This window comes from Lissotriton vulgaris, chromosome 10 (genome assembly GCF_964263255.1).
Source record: "Lissotriton vulgaris chromosome 10, aLisVul1.2, whole genome shotgun sequence".
Classification (NCBI taxonomy): Eukaryota; Metazoa; Chordata; class Amphibia; order Caudata; family Salamandridae; genus Lissotriton; species Lissotriton vulgaris.
In genome coordinates, this window is record NC_141698.1 from 74963507 (window position 1) to 74975648 (window position 12142).

The window sequence follows — 12142 nt, forward strand, 5'->3', positions numbered from 1 at the left end:
TTTAGTTTTGTGTTAACCCACCTCCCCGTTCCCATTGTTTAGTTTGTCATTTTCTTCACAGGTATCTTTTGACCTCGAAGGAGCAGTAGAATGTCACGCCTCCTCTGAAAAAATGTACATTAGGTAAATACCTATATGTCCTTTCACAATTAGAGACGCCCACGGTCTCTACACATCAAGCACCCAGGTCCTGAAGAAAGCCCAATTGATCTACTGACAACCAAGGGCTGAAACATGTCGACCTAATTCACATTTTATAGTGCGAGAGAGTCCTAATCACTCTCCTTCACCTTACCGGAGTTTATTCCCTCCAAACCCAGAACAGATTAAATGCACACCTCTGGGAATGAGAGATTTTTAAATAGTCCCACCTCACATAATCACCATCACTAATCACTACTGCCTTTAACGAAGGGTACTACCTCCGGGTGGAGGTTGCATAACAACTAAACCCAATGATTATGCACACACGTGTGAGGGCTAGCAGAGAACCAAGATATACCGCTTGATTTACCATCTAAAGCACATGCATGAGGGTTTTTTACTGAGACTAATAAGAACAAACCATGCATACCCGAGTTATGCAGGGCAAGTGATCCTTCTTTCTGATTATTGATTTACATGAATATGGCCAGTGTCAGGGTTTATATGCAACCTCTTTTGCTTCGGATCGGGTGGAGTAGTGTCCATATTCGGGTCCGAATCGGTCTCTGAGTTTCTGCACCGAAGTTTTCAGCGCCAACGTTTTCAGTGCCAACATAGGCTGGCCTTTCAGCGTGGAAGTTTCGTCTCCGAAGGCTGCATGGCTTTCGGCGCAGAAGATTTTGACTACGAGCCGGACTTGTGCTTGGAACCAGAGGCTTTCGGCTCAGAGGAGGACTTTTGTCGACTTGGTGCAGAGCCGGAAGGCTTGAGTGGTAGTTTTGGTGCCGAGCCGGGAGGCGGGGCATCAGAAACATAATCTCAGTGCCGACCTTGGCCCAGAGGCAGAGGCGGTGCCAAAGCCTGGTGTTTTTTGGGTGTTTGTGGGGTTAAGGGGTCTTCGGTACTCACGTCTCCATGTCCCTGCGGCAGTTCTTTGGCGTTGAGGTCTATCTCGAGCTTGGAGTCTGGTTTCGAAAAGGCTTCTTCTTCCTCTGCCGCTGATGCCTCAATGTCTTCTTGGTCAGAGTCTTCACCGAAGATGTCTGGCATTTCTTCGATTCTTTGACGCTGCATTACACGACGTCGAGTACAATGATCGCGAAGAGTCTTTTTAGATCGGAACGATCTGCAAGCGTCACAGTCTTCTTCCTTGTGCTCAGGAGAAAGGCACAAGTTGCACACCTTGTTTGAGTCAGTGCACAGATACTTTGTGTGGCACTGAGGACAGAAAGTAAACGGAGTCCGATCCATCGCCCGAGAGCCGACAAGGGACGGTTAGGCCTCGAAGGCTGTCAAAGCTTTCCGATCGAAAGTCTATTCCGATGTCCAAACTATACGCTGAGAAGTGGGAAATGCGAACGGAAACAATACCGCCGAGGGTAGAGAGGATTGCGCGCCGAAGGGAACCCAAAGAATGTTTTCGAAAAGGAGCGCAGCAATACCTGTCCAAACCAGATGGCGGAAAAAACAAACAATCTAACAATGGAGTTGATGACCATCACGAGGAGTCACCTTACCGCATGACTAGGAGAGACTTCTTCAAAGAAAAATATCTTGCAAACATCTGGACCCAACACTAGATGGCATGAGTATGCAAAGCATGTGTATCTACAGCACACATGCCTCAAATCGAATATGCTACTTACCAGTATGCATCTGTTCTTGGCATGTAGGGCTGCTGACATTCATATCTGTGCATAGATCGCCGCATAGTGTTGGGTTCGGATGATCGCACATTGTTGTCCTAGAAGAGTCTTCGAAGTATCACGAGATAGGTGGCTCCTCCCCTGGACTACAGTGCGCATGGGCATCGACTCCATCCCCAGATTGTTTTTAGCCATTGCGGCAAAGATGGAGTGTAACACCGTGAGTGATGACCATGCTAAGAGTAAGTAGGATTGCTGCAGCCGCTACAGGCGCCGGGGAGGAGGGCGGGCGATATGAATGTCAGCAGCCCTACATGCCAAGAACAGATGCATACTGGTAAGTAGCATATTCGGTTCGAGGCATGTGGGCTGCTGAATTCATATCTGTGCATAGAATACATAGCAGTCCCTCCATTAGCGGCGGCCGCCTGTGCCAGCTGCAGCAGTTTGAAAAAGTGTTTTTAGAACAGCCTGCCCTACAGCTGCCTGCTGTTTGGAGTGTACATCTACACAATAGTGTTTCGTAAATGTGTGTGTGGTAGACCATGTGGCTGCTCTACATAAGTCTTCTAAAGGAATATTTCCAAGGAACGCCATGGAGGCCCCCAACTTGCGAGTGGAGTGGGCCTGTGGGGGGATTGTTAAAGTGCGCTTGGCTTTTTTATAGCAGATTTGAATGCACTTAACAATCCATCTGGCTATACCTGCTTTGGAAATGGGGTTGCCTTTGTGTTGTGGCGAAAAGGCAACAAACAGCTGTTTTGTTTTCCGAAAATCTTTGGTCCTATCAATGTAGTACATTAAGGCTCTCTTGACGTCTAGTGTGTGGAGCATCCTCTCCGCCACTGACTCAGGATTTTGGAAGAACACAGGCAGTTCAATAGTCTGATATGGAACTGGGAAACTACCTTAGGAAGAAATTTTGGGTTAGTGCGGAGCACCACCCTGTTGGAGTGAATTTGTATGAATGGCTCCTGGATAGTCAGTGCCTGGAGTTCACTAACGCGTCACAGTGAAGTGATCGCTATCAGGAAAGCCACTTTCCACGTCAAGAAATGAATCTCGCAGGAATGTAGAGGCTCAAAAGGTGGACCCATCAGTCTGGTGAGGACCACATTTAGGTTCCATTCAGGAGCTGGCGGGGTCCGGGGAGGAATGACTTGTTTGAGTCCCTCCAAAAAAGCTTTAATGACTGGCACTCTGAAAAGTGAGAGATGCTGTCTGTTTTGTAGATAAGCTGCTATTACGGACAAATCTATGCGAATGGAAGCATATGCCAGGTTGCATTTGCATAAATGTAACAGATAACAAATGATTTTGTGAGTGGAAGCGTCTAGCGGGTTGATATTGTGGTCTGCACAGTAAATGACAAACCGCTTCAATTTCGCCGCATAGCATGCTCTGGTGGTGGGCTTTCTTGCCTCCCTTATGATATCCACATAGTCAGGAGGCAAATTGAGGTAGCCAAATTCTAAGACCTCAGGAGCCAGATCGCCAGGTTGAGCTGTTGCGGATCTGTGTGCTGAATGTCGCCATGGCTCTGCGTCAAAAGCCTGGGTGTGAGGTGCAGCCTTTGATGCGGTACCACGGAGAGTTCTAGAAACGTGGTGTACCATGGTTGGCGTGCCCACGTCGGAGCAACCAGGATGAGAGTCATAGAGTGTTGCTTCAGTTTGCGTGCCACCAGCGGCATTAGAGGTGCTGGGGGAAAAGCGTACGCAAATATGCCGGACCAGTTCATCCATATCGCATTGCCTTGCGACTGTGGGTGTGGGAACCTGGCGGCACAGCTTTGGCATTTGGAGTTTTCCTTTTTGGCGAACAGGTCTATCTCTGGATGACCCCACCGCTGGAAGTACGGGTGGGGTACTGATGGATGCATCTCCCACTCGTGCATTTGGTGGCTGTACCTGCTGAACAGGTCCGCCATCTGATTGTCCTTGCCCGGGAGGTGTTCTGCCATGAGGAAGATGTTCCTCTGAATGGCCCACTTCCACATGCTCGGAGCTAGATGAGACAACTGTGGAGAGTGTGTTTCTCCCTGTTTCTGAATGTAGTAAAACGCTGTCATGTCCGTCCGGATCAACACGACCTTGTTGCACAGATGTACCTTGAATGCCTTCATCGCCATGAAGATAGCCATCAGCTCTAGAAGGTTGATGTGCATCTTCTTTTGCTGCGTTGTCCATAGTCCCTGCACAGTGTAGTGGAGTACATGAGCTCCCCAACCCTGGAGAGATGCGTCCGTCGTCAGAATGATCAGTGGCACAGGCTCCTGGAACGGTCGTCCCTTGCAAAGGTTTTCTGGATTCCACCAATGCAGAGAGTTGTATGCACGACCGGTTACCAACACTAGGTCTTTCAACTGTCCGTGAGCCTGATTCCACTGACGTGCTAAGCACTCCTGAAGCGGACGCATATGTAGTCTCGCGTGCGGGACTATGAAGATGCAGGAGGCCATCATGCCTATCAACTGCATGAACACTCGTGCCTGAAGCGAGTGTTGAGGTCTGAATTTTTGTATCAGCGATTGAATGCTGCTGATCCTCACTGAATTTGGCTGTGCTTTGGCTGCCAGAGTGTCTATTGTTGCGCCCAGATACTGCCGTATGTGGGCGGGTTGAAGGTGGGAATTTGGGTAATTCAGTGAGAATCCCAGATCGTGAAGAAGGTGAATGGTGTGGGACATGTGGGCGGCACACTGCTGGGCCGACTTTGCCTGGATAAGTCAGTCGTCCAGATAAGGGTAGACGTGAATGTTCCGTCTCCGTAGGTGTGCAGCCACTGTCGCCAGGCACTTTGTGAACACCCTCGGTGCCGTGGTCACTCCGAAAGGGAGGACCTTGAATTGGTAATACTGATTTTGAATGGTGAATCTGAGGTATTTTCTGTGTGACGGGTGTAGCGGAATATGACATTATGCATCCTTCAGATCTAAGGTTGCGAGGAAATCTCCTTGACTGAGCAACGGTAGAACCTGCTGCAATGTTAGCATGTGAAAGTGTTCTGATAGAATGTACTGATTGAGGGTTCTGAGGTCCAGTGTGGGTCTGAGGGACCAGTCCTTTTTTGGGATCAAGAAGTACAGTGAGTACACTCCTGTGCCTCTTTCTTCCACAGGCACGAGCTCGATTGCACCTTTTTGCAGCATGACGAGTACCTTTTGCTGCAATAAGTGCAAATGCTCTGTGGACATAGGACGGTGTGTTGGGGGTATGTTGGATGGAGTGGATGTTAACTCCAGACAATAACCGTACTGGATAAGCTTTGTGACCCACCTGTCTGTGGTGATGGACTTCCAGACCGGCAGGAACTGTTGGAGTCTCCCCCCGACCGGTGTTGTATGGTAGGGGGGCAGTGACAAGGCGTCACTGTTCGTGGCGGAGGATCTGGAGCTGTTTCCACGACCTCTTCCCTTGGCGCTGTTTCCACGATAGACACCTCTATTTTGTTTGGTGTATGTGGTTTGCGCTCCACCTTTATTGTACTGTGTTTGCTGGGACAGCTGGCCTCTGGAAACACCTCTATTGCTTGAGCGACGAAAAGAACCACCCCTGAACTGCTGCGACTGGAGAGCCCCCATAGACTTTGCAGTCTGTGTCATTCTTGATTTTCTCCAAGGTGGTGTCCACCTCTGGGCCAAATAAATGGTCAGGGTTTATTGGCTGATTTAGAATGGTGGTCTGTATTTCTGGCTTGAACCCGGAGATTTTGAGCGAGGCATGTCGCCTCAACATGACACTTGTATTAACTGCTCTGGCCGCGGTGCCTGATGCGTCCAGTGCACATTTGATAGAAGCATTTGATATGAGCTTCCCTTCTTGTATGAGCATTTCTGCTGCCTCCTTATATTTATCTGGTAGGTGTTGTAACAGGGTCTCCAGTGTGTCGTAATGGGCCCTGTCATACCTCGCTAAGAGTGCCTGAGTGTTTGAAATGCGCCAGATATTGGCCGCCTGAGCTACCACCCTTTTCCCCGATGCCTTTAGCAGCTTAGATTCTTTATCAGGGGGAGGAGCATCACCCGTTGTTTGTGAGTTAGCCCTCTTCCGGGCATTAGAAACAACCAGAGAGTCCAACGGCAACTGCCCTTTAATCTAGGTAGGGTCCCCAGGCGCCGGTTTGTACTTTTTTTCAATTCTGGGGTTAATCACCCTGGCCCTTGTAGGCTCCTTGAATATCTCCCCAGCATGTTTTAAGACACCCTTCAGCATAGGCAGAGTCTTGACAGTCCTCTCTGAGGTGGAAAAGGTATCAAACAAAAAATCCACTTCAAAAGGGTCAGCATGGAGCTGGACATCATGATTTTTGGCTGCCCTTTCAATAAGTGCATTAAACGCAGCTGAATCCTCAGTAGGCAATGTTTTTACAGCATACACATGAGTGTCTGGGGCAGTGTGTGGATCCACTGGGTCAGTAGCATCTGGCCAGGGTTCATTCTGATCATCTGGATCAGTGTCCACAGGATAGCTGTACTCCTCATCGTCACCTTCTCCTGTTTCCACATCCGAATAAGTGGGCGAGAAATTTTGGCCACGTGGAGATATAGGTTATACAAGAACTGGGGTTGTAGTGGAATCCTTTTTCAATGGGATTATATACTACTCCATGGGCTGTTCCGGGGCGATCTTTCGTTTATAAATATAAAGTCTGCCTGTGTCGGCATCGATGAATTGTTCCTGTTGCTCTTCGAGCGAGGGTTGTCGATGTGTTGTGGGCTTCGGCTCCGTTGACACCTTCCTGGGCGCTTCGACGGCCATCGGTACCACTTTCGGCGGCAGCGTGAAGTGGATGGGTGCCGACACCTTTTGAGGTTTATCGGCAGTCTTTGGAGGTGGAGCATCCTTTGGTTCGATAGCCGAAGCATTCTCCTTAATGCGCTTCAGCGAGTCCGCTACTTGCTTCGAGAAGGAAGCTGACGGCTGCGTCGACTTGACGGAATCCTTCGAACCACCGCCAGGCGTGGACTCGAGGGCCGCACCACTTTCAGCCTTGTCCGGTCGACGCGTAGGCTCGAGAACCTTCTGAGCTCCGAGTCCTTTGTCGGTGTCGACGGTCTTCGGCACCGATTTCTTCGGGTCGACGACCTTGACCGGTGTTTTCGGTGTGCCAGTCTTTGGCTCGACCCCCTTTAACGGCCTCTTCAGGTCGATAACAGCTTTATGCTTCGTCTGTGCCGATAGTTCAGAGGACTTCGAGCCGACCAAAGCAATACGCACTTTCGGTTTCGATTTTGCCTCTTGTGCTTTGGGTTGCGTAGACACCGTTGGAAGATCTTGGGTAAGGCCATCTGGTGATCCCTCGACCTGAGCCTTTGGAAGTATCTTGGCCCTAGTGTCAGTTTGTGGGCCTAGCTCTTCGCTTGAGCTATCTTCCATGGCCCCAAAGGTCCCATCATCGTCTCCTACCTCATCGACGACGTCTTCGGCATAGAGCGTCTCAACATCCGCGTCGTAGCTGGAGTCGACCTCCGATGCGGGATTAGACTGGTTCTCTCGAACCTCCCGGTCTGCTTCCTCATCAACCTCGGCATCGAAGATGTTCACTGGGTCAGGTGCCGTCTGCTGTGCTTCCTTGCGCGCCGAAGTCGAATCGTTTTCTTGGATCTGAAACGGGAACAAGCCGTACAGCTGGCTTCATCGTGATCCGGCGTCAGGCACTTGTTGCACACTAGGTGGACAACGATGTGAGGATATTTCGAGTTGCACACGGGACATCTTTTGAACAGGCTCCGTTACATGATGGTTCGTCGATAAGGCCTCTGGCGTCGATGGGGCCTTTAGTGCCGAAAAGCGGCTCCTCTGGATGTCCGGCTCGGGAACTGAGCTGGAACAGAACTGGGCACCGATCGCAAGACAATACCGACGATAAACTAAAGGCCTTTTGGCCAAAAGAAAGTTTTATATCGATTCCGAACTTGAGTGAACCAATATGCATCCGAACCCAATGGCGGAAAAATACAGTCTGGGGATGGAGTCGATGCCCATGCGCACTGTAGTCCAGGGGAGGAGCCACCTATCTCGTGATACTTCGAAGACTCTTCCAGGACAACAATGTGCGATCATCCGGACCCAACACTAGGCGGCGATCTATGCACAGATATGAATTCAGCAGCCCACATGCCTCGAACATATATTCGTACTGGGGGCCACCAACCCAAGCAAGGCGGGCTCTGCAATGCATGAACAGAGCATCCTGCTACTGAAACATCTGAACAAGTAAACAGCTGACGTTCAACTTCAGAGGAAAGTGGGCTCTTTATTAGACACAAGACCAACAGCAGATTGCAAATAATTCTGACACTCTACTTCAGAGGAAAGTGAGCTTTTGATTGATAAAGTACTGTAATATGATTTAAGATGTTGCACTGCATTTCAAATTGATTTTACATAAACAACCATTGTGCATCCTCGGAAACAGAGGATTATCATACTATAACAGAATTAGGTAGTCTGTTTCCCAGGATGCACAATGGTGGTTTATGTAAAATCAATTTGAAATGCAGTGCAACATCTTAAATCATATTACAGTACTTTATCAGAAGCTCACTTTCCTCTGAAGTCTAGTGTCAGCATTTTCTTGTTCTGATTAAGGTTAATTATGAAGTAGAAACAAGTCTGGAATTAATTGCAATCTGCGGCCTTGTGTCCAATAAAAATCCCACTTTCCTCTCAAGTCTAGCTTCTGATATATATATATATATATATATATATATATATATCTCACACATCGGAAACCAAACGTGTATTTGCCGCACGAGAAAGAAGACTATCCAGTCAGAAGCAGGTAAAAAAAAAGGTTTTTAATTCCTTCAGGCATAGTATACAGCATGACACATTTCAACCTAGATTCGGTCTTAACGCCTTAACCGCGGCGGCATTTCAGCCGCGGTGCGGGCGTTCTATTGTGCTGTCGGAGCTGCGACGACCATTGGCCATTCGCAGCACTGGGGAGGGAGTGCTCCTGTCGGCCAACGGCCGATGGGAGCATTGAAGGGGTTAATCATATGTGACTGCCAGGGTCAGCTGCTTTCAAGTTCAAATGCATTGGGTTCTTCAACAGTGAAGAAGGACTTCAAAACGAGAACAGTGTACTATCAAAAGTGTCACTTAATTTATTTGAATAGTCTATTCATTTCTGTTCGGGCCAGAGCACAGTTTTTTTATCAATACTCGGACTAATCCATTGCAAATGCAGTTTATTGACAAGGTTTGAGTTGGTTGTACTCGGATTCCCAGTGCCTTTATTTAAATTGAACTCCATTACCCATAATGCTTTGTGAATGTTCAACATTACTGCGTCCTCTCTTTTCCTCAAACTGCAATTGTATCGTGCCATAATAGGCAAGTACGAAAAACATGTTACTTCTTTGTATTTTGCTTCAAAAGGATCAATTCCATAGAGTGAAAGGATGTTCAATATCTTCCCCATTTACCTGAAGGGCACTTCTCCACATGTGTTTGTATTTGCAAGTCTCTCTATTATGTCTTCTTTTCTGTTTTTCCATTTCTGAAAATACAGTCTGCACTCAAATTAAACTGAAGGATTTGGCTGGATGGTGCCACCATTAGAACGGGAGGCTCTGCCACTGATGTTATAGGAGGCCTGTTGGCCGAAGAATTGATAAACACTTGAAAGGCATCCACGGTATCTGGGGCTGCTCCTCCATTAGGGCGGAGGAGCATCGCCCCACTGTTTTCTCGCAGTGCAAGAAGCAGAAACCCCAAATGGTATTTTAAATACCATTTTCTGTTTCTGCTTCTCGCACTGCGAGAAAGTAGAAGGGTATGCCTGGTTGGGGTCGGGGAGGAGTGGCTTGCCCAAGGCTGTGGGCCCTGACTAGTTGGACCTCTGGGGCCGACCAAACCAGTCATGTGCGCTCTGCCTTTTGTCTATGTAGGCTGCATGCAGCCTACATAGAGAAAATGGCCTCCCCATAGGCGCCCCGCAGAGAGCCGTCCACCAATCACAACGCTGCCACTGCAGCGTTGTGATTGGCTTAGGTGAGGGAAGCTACCCATGGCTGCTTCCTGTTCAGGCGCGATTTGTACGGCTTCATAGGAGCTTGACTTTTTTGAAAATTTCCAGACTTTCTAGTTATTGTATAGGACCCTGATTGGATAGGGATCATTCAGAATTCATACCAGAATCTTAATGTATGTTTCTTGTTCCTATTGAATGTAAAGTGAGTCACAACTTTCTTGTTAACTTTACTACCTCCCCTTTTCCCCCTCTTTCTCTATGGGCACATGAACCAATTACAATTAAGTGTGTAATTTGATCTTTATTGAATAATTCGACTATGATGACATGAATGCATGGTGAATAAAACACTGCATTTCAATAACATTTTTGATTTTTTTCTGTTAAAATTGCTTGAAAAACTATTTGATTTTTCCTTGTTCTTCACCTACTCCATATCTGTTGGGGACCCCTCTGTTTATAATAATATCCTGTTCAGGAGAGCAGCAGGAAACACGCGAGACCCGGCCAGGAGCGAAGGTGGGCGCGCGGGACAAATAAGGTAAGTTTTTACAATTTTTTATTAAATCAGTCATGCCTCCCCCTCACAACGCCCCAACCACAAGTAATGCCAACTGCGACTGCAGGGTATGCGAGGGGTTATGTGACCCCTGCACTTTCAGAAATGGAAAAACAGAAAATAGGACATAATAGAGAGACTTGCAAATACAAAAGCACGAGAATTGACCGATATTTAATCATGTGCCCTTGAGTTGTAATTTTCAAATCAGCAATAGTTCTTTGTATTTTTCACGATTCTTGTTTTTCCATGGAATGGTATACAGCAATTTAACGTGGTTTTCAAAATTGCTATAACGCTCTCAAATGCACCAGTTTCTTCAGTTTTTAGCGACTTGTGTTCCGTTACTTTACACTTCTAGAGCATGCTGCCATAGACACTTACTGGCATACGTAACCTCTCGCCCTACACCACACCACAAAACACTGGTAGCATGTATTTAACGCTAATCTAATCCACCGCGTGATTCAGATACATTCAGTTTCCCTGGAGTACCTACCACATCAAGGTAGATAACTTTCAACTACTAAACCACGGAAAACACGCCAGTCTTATTCATTCCACAATGCTTTGTATTGTGTTCAATTAAAGTGAGTTTGCTTTGTTATGTGCACAAGCATGGGACGACAGGTATTAACGTTTAGTGACCTTTCTACACACTTAAATAGAGTCTTGCCTGGCCGCGATTATGAATTAGAAAAGGGTCTAACCCACAGAGTACTTACTTTGAACGGGCTTATTGTTCTCCCTGTTTGTCAGTGACTTACTTACTAGAGGGCCTAGTAGGTATAAAGAACTTCCCTCCCAAAAAATGCTTCTCGGGGTATACATATTTTAATGTATGCTGATGTTCTCATACTAGACTTGACACCGATCTGCCTACAACGCAATCTAGATGCTCTTTTTATCTATAATGAAAAAACAATCTGAAAATAAATCGCTAAGACAAAAGTGCTTCCCTTCAGGAAAGGAAGAGTTATATCCATTCCAACTGGAAACTGGGAGGGAAACCTGTAGAGGTGGTTAAAGAGTATACATATCTATGGAAAATATTTACTCAGACACTTGAAAACAATTTGCACCTTCGGCACTTAATCAAAAGCTATGGCCCACGTAAATGCTATAAAGAATTTCTATGTTTTCTCAGGAAAAAGGCATTTTAATTCGCACTTGGAAATTTATTTAATAAAAATCCAGTCTACCTTGACCTATGTCCTAAAATATCTCCCAATAAATAAATGGCACTTTCTGCATAAGTGTGAAGGGAAACTTCTGCGGACAATAACCAACACTAGTCATGCTATGCCAGTCCAGGCACTTTGATTAGAATGGTCAATGACTAGTGCCTACACCATTGCCCTGGCAAATATAATTAGATAGGTCTATAATATGTTACATGCAGATAAAGATATTGTGAGATCTCTATTAGAGCTCGAAACCTTTGAGGTTGGATCGAACACTCTTACAATAATTAATAATCTTGAAGTAGCTCTATCACACTTCAAGCGCACTATTCCATTTTTACAGTCTTGAACATGTGCCCATCTAAAGCAATTTATAAAATATGACACCACACCTCAATTTTTACTTAAGATTACTGCTCGTAGCTATCCCACTACATGTCTTACTCCGGCTCTCTCGAATATACGTTTTATCAGCAGTATCCAAGATTTACACTTGCACACAGCATACGATGCTACATTATCATGCTCCGATTGGGGATCTTGCCTTGAAACTCCTATATATCTTTGATTACTGCCTAATACAGGCTTCGACTACGATAAGCAGTGCAGATCAGGAACACTCTCAT

General features: G+C 46.7%; 1 protein-coding gene and 1 pseudogene across 3 annotated transcripts in view; both read right to left on the minus strand.

Moving 5' to 3' along the window:
* The window catches only part of LOC147684697 (uncharacterized), a 292946-nt gene that overhangs the window by 114534 nt on the left and 166270 nt on the right, over positions 1 to 12142 (minus strand). The window lies entirely within an intron of this gene.
* Positions 2887 to 3979, minus strand: LOC147684698 (uncharacterized; annotated as a pseudogene).